General features: G+C 42.6%; 1 long non-coding RNA gene across 1 annotated transcript; it reads right to left on the reverse strand.

Annotated features, from left to right (window-relative positions):
* Positions 1–4,727: 4,727 nt before the first annotated feature.
* Positions 4,728–5,090, reverse strand: LOC112846419 (uncharacterized). The gene is made up of 2 exons (XR_003219356.1): positions 4,937–5,090; positions 4,728–4,841 (listed from the first exon to the last, which is right to left on the reverse strand). It is a non-coding gene; the product is annotated as an uncharacterized LOC112846419 (long non-coding RNA).
* Between the last annotated feature and the right edge of the window lie 247 nt (positions 5,091–5,337).

Raw genomic sequence — 5,337 nt, forward strand, 5'->3', positions numbered from 1 at the left:
ATTTGTACATGTAAATGGAGAGTCCTCTTCACACACTACGGTCAATTATGGAGTTCCACAGGGTTCAGTGCTAGGACCAATTCTGTTTACACTATACATGCTTCCCCTAGGCAGCATCATTAGAAGACATTGCATAAATTTTCACTGCTATGCAGATGACACGCAGCTCTATCTATCCATGAAGCCAGGTAACACACACCAATTAGTTAAACCGCAGGAATGTCTTAAAGACATAAAGACCTGGATGGCCGCTAACTTTCTGCTTCTTAATTCAGATCAAACTGAGGTTATTGTACTCGGCCCTGAAAATCTTAGAAATATGGTATCTAAGCAGATTCTTACTCTGGATGACATTACCTTGGCCTCCAGTAACACTGTGAGGAACCTTGGAGTCATTTTTGACCAGGACATGTCCTTCAACGCACATATTAAACAAATATGTAAGACTGCTTTCTTCCATTTGCGCAACATCTCTAAAGTCAGAAATATCCTGTCTCAGAGTGACGCTGAAAAACTAGTTCATGCATTTATTACTTCCAGGCTGGACTACTGTAATTCTTTATTATCAGGATGTCCTAAAAACTCGCTGAAACGCCTTCAGCTGATCCAAAATGCTGCAGCAAGAGTACTGACAGGGACTAGAAAGAGAGAGCAGATTTCTCCTGTATTGGCTTCCCTTCATTGGCTTCCTGTTAAATCCAGAATTGAATTCAAAATCCTGCTCCTCACATACAAGGTCTAAAATAATCAGGCCCCATCTTATCTTAATGACCTTGTAGTACCATATCACCCTATTAGAGCACTTCGCTCTCACACTGCAGGCCTACTTGTTGTTCCTAGAGTATTTAAAAGTAGAATGGGAGGGAGAGCCTTCAGTTTTCAGGCCCCTCTTCTGTGGAACCAGCTTCCAGTTTGGATTCGGGAGACAGACACTATCTCTACTTTCAAGATTAGGCTTCAAACTTTCCTTTTTGCTAAAGCATATAGTTAGGGCTGGACCAGGTGACCCTGAATCCTCCCTTAGTTATGCTGCAATAGACGTAGGCTGCCGGGGATTCCCATGATGCATTGAGTTTTTCCTTTCCAGTCACCTTTCTCACTCACTATGTGTTAATAGACCTCTCTGCATCGAATCATATCTGTTATTAATCTCTGCCTCTCTTCCACAGCATGTCTTTATCCTGTTTTCCTTCTCTCACCCCAACGGGGTCGCAGCAGATGGCCCCGCCCCTCCCTGAGCCTGGTTCTGCCGGAGGTTTCTTCCTGTTAAAAGGGAGTTTTTCCTTCCCACTGTCGCCAAAGTGCTTGCTCATAGGGGGTCATATGATTGTTGGGTTATTCTCTGTACCTATGAAGCGCCTTGAGGCGACTTTTGTTGTGATTTGGCGCTATATAAATAAAATTGAATTGAATTGAATTGAATTAAAAAAGACATTTACAGAAAACACCAACAACACATGTCAACATCACATGATATTATTTATTATATATTATTGTTACGGCTGTGGCCATAAGGACTTAAGGACTGTGCTTAAAACTCTTTGCAGGTCCCTCCCCTAATTAAGAGTAGTGAGCTGCTGATTGGGCCGTGGAACACGTGACTGCGTTCAAAAAGCCGCTCTGACAGCTGCCGCCGGAGAGAGAGAGAGAGAGAGAGAGAGAGAAGCGAGCGAGCAGTTTGACAGCAGCCGCGGACCTGGCCCTGGTTTCCAACTCATACTTTTCAGTGTATTTGTGTGAGCGTGCTCTGTGAGAGCCGCCACTGGTGTGTTCACTTAGTGCTTAGGCATCCATAGGCTGAAGCGGAAGGGGTGAGCCGCCTTTTTCTTTTGAACAGTTTTCTCCTGTTTTCGGAGCCAGGGAGCAAGGGATAGTATTGTCATTTGTTTGTTTTGTTTCTTTCTTAGGGTTTAGTTAGTTTCCTCTGGCGGGACTTAGTCGTTTTTTTTTATTATTTTGGCCTAGGTTCACCCTGGAGCTATGCTTCCTGACCTTCAATAAAATCACCTTTGTTTTACGCATAACTGGTTTCGGATGTTTGGCTTGGGAATCGGGGCGGGTATTTGTCTCTCTCTCCTCCAACCTTATGTGCGTTTCGACACGCCTAGACTAGGGGCGTAACAATTATTATCATTTATTCATAGTGACAGCAAGGTTTTACCATCATATAGTCTACATAACTAAGCACAGCTGTTAACCTGTATGTTTGCTAACATTTGAACTCTTACCATTGGAATATCAACAAAACACTAAATATAGTTTAATGCATGAGGCTGTTGCGGGACCTTAAATTGAAATGTGTCCTACCTGAGCTGGTTGAATGTAACCAGTTTCATGACATACTTCCTCTTCCATCTGGGAACAGAATCTAAAGACAGGAAGTAGCCACTGTCAGCTTCCTGAATACCCAATAAGAAACAAATCAGGCCAAATCAACAAACCTTTGGGTCTTGTTTTCAAAAGTGCATGTTTGTCAGCTTCTGTCTCTCTATCCATCCACTGTTGGATGTCTTGTTCTGAAATAGTCACTTGGACAAACATGGAAAGATTCACTTGCGACTACAAACATACGTTTCCATTAAAGTCGGGTTACTTGGGGACTCTTTCAGGATGGCAGAAATCTCCTCCTCAGCAAGACTGGTGACCTTCTCCTCTTTGTCCCATCTCTGAAGGAGCTGCACTTCTATAAGTAGGAACTGTTAGCTCTCTCAGTTTGAATCTAAATGAGTCATTTTAACTACTAATACAGAAATATGTATACCTAGATCCGATGACTTCCTCCTCCCATAATGCAATAATGCATCAGTCAGAAGGTCCAGTCGATGTGATGGAGTCATCTCTTTGTGACTCGTGCAGATCTTCTGAGAAAGGACCAGAACCTCTCCATGCCTTCTCCATCTGTCAGCCCAAACCCAGGAAGCTTTGGTGTGCTCGATCTGTGATTAACACATATTTGCTGTTTACTGTACAAGAGTTTATCAAAGTATGGACTGTATATTTTGTGTGTGTGCTTAGGATGGCATGTGTGTCAGTTTGTGTACATTGACCAATAAATCATAGCTGGCACTGCAGTTTATGTCCATAAACATGGACAGCCAGGGAAATACCTCGAGGTGTTCCTCCTCCGTTTGTCTGATGAACACCAAACAGTGTTTTATACATGGGAAATGTTGTTCTTGTGCCATATAGTGAAAGAAGATACTCACAGGTATGTGTGAGGACAGCACACACACAGTGTTGTATATGAAACTCAGCTTGATGTTCTTGTCCTGGTATCTTTTCACCAGCTCACTGATGACATACATTGGATCTGCTCGCCTGTTTAAAAAAATGATCATGTCAATGGTTTCGAGTCAATAAGAGAAATAATATTTTTGGGAAACATTTGGTGACATTTTTGACCGTAGGCTTAAGCATTGATTAACAACTTTCTACAGGAAAGGGCAGAGCAGGCTGTACCTGCTGCGGAGACTCAGGTCGTTTGGAGTAGAGGGCCCACTCCTGAAGACCTTCTATGACTCTGTGGTGGCCTCAGCCATCTTCTATGGTGTGGTCTGCTGGGGCGGCAGCATCTCTGCTGGGGACAGGAAGAGACTGAACAGGCTGATCCGAAGGGCCAGCTCTGTTCTGGGATGCCCTCTGGACCCAGTGGAGGTGGTGAGTGACAGGAGAATAGTGGCTAAGCTAGCATCCCTGTTGGACAACATCTCCCACCCCATGCAGGAGACTCTGACAGCACTGAGCAGCTCCTTCAGTGGGAGACTGCGGCACCCACGGTGTGGGACGGAGAGATTTCGCAGGTCTTTCCTCCCCACTGCTGTCAGACTCCAGAACAAAGACTTTTGCAGCTGACCAAACACACAAACCCACACATGTGCAATAAGACTGCTATATGTGCAATTCTTCTTCTGACGAAGTTGTATTTTTGTATTTTCCTACTCAGTTGTATATAGTATTTGTATTTCCATTTTCTTCTATTGTATATATTATTCTATTCTATTTTATTCTATTGTATATGGTATTTTATTTTATTTTATTTTATTGTATTTTATTGCTTTCCAGTGTTTTCTAATTTCTGCTACATAACTTTGCACTTTGCTGTAACAAAACAAATTTCCCACCTGTGGGACTAATAAAGGTCATCTTACCTTATCTTATCTTATCTTAACAACTCAGCGTTCTCCATGAGTCATGTTCAAAAACATGAAGGGAATTTCATGACGACAGGAGGCTCCAAATACACCAGTTACACCAGTTACATCTAGATTTTTTAACTGGTTTTGTGACCAAAGTAAATTTCCAGCTTTGAAGTTGCTACAATCCTAATTACAAAAGGAAACACACGTCCTCAATCAACCATAATAACTTTAACATGACAGAAATTATATTTAAAATAAATGTGTGTGTGTGTGTGTGTGTGTGGGGGGGGGGGGGGGGGGGGGAGGCAACACTCAACATCTGCAGATTCAAAAACATCTGTTTCCATCACAAATACTTCAAATATTGTCTCTTATACAACCAATCCATTTAAAACTATGACTTATTTAGGAGAACACCTCACTAGTGATGGAGCAGTGACATAAAATTTCCTTCAACATTGACTCAGCTCAGCTGGTTTGGAGCTATCAGGATGTGACAGCAGATATTTCTCTACATCTGTTATGGCAAATGCAGATGGACCCGGGGAGCAGAACGCAAGGAGGCAGAGTTGCTGTGAAGACAGTTTATTTACAGTGATGGGGAGGTATTTACAAGGACAAAGTATATACAACAGCGTATGAATGGGGACGCGGAGCCAGGACGTGCTGGTGACGGAAACACACACAGGTAGTGCACTCGATCTAAAAAAAGGGAGAGGGACGTGAAAATTAGGAGGGTCTTGCCCGATAACCGAGAAAAGCTTAAAGTAAACTTTACAGAGAGTTGGAGAGCTTACTTGGTACTGTTTATTGCCAAACCCTCCAGACGGAAAACAAACCAGACGAGGCGAAATCCTGGGGAGGAAACAAAACTCCTTACAGTCACCAGAAATAATCCAACGGCTCCAGCAGGCAGGGACAGAATTACAGAGTCTCCAAAAACATCAATACTCCGACATGAGTCTTCTTCTTCTTCTTCTGTATAGGGTTTATTGGCGGTTGGCAAACAGCAAAATGGTGCATTACCGCCACCAACTGGTGTGGAGTGTGGACCGAAATGACAAAAAATAAATAATTAAACAAATAAATAAATAAAGTAAATAAAAGAAAATATTCAAATTCCGACACTAGTCTTCTGTCAGGTAGCTCCTAAAGAACACTTCTGAAGAATGCATCTGATGAGTAACAGGTGTGCCAG

Source organism: Oreochromis niloticus, linkage group LG3 (genome assembly GCF_001858045.2).
Source record: "Oreochromis niloticus isolate F11D_XX linkage group LG3, O_niloticus_UMD_NMBU, whole genome shotgun sequence".
NCBI lineage: Eukaryota > Metazoa > Chordata > Actinopteri > Cichliformes > Cichlidae > Oreochromis > Oreochromis niloticus.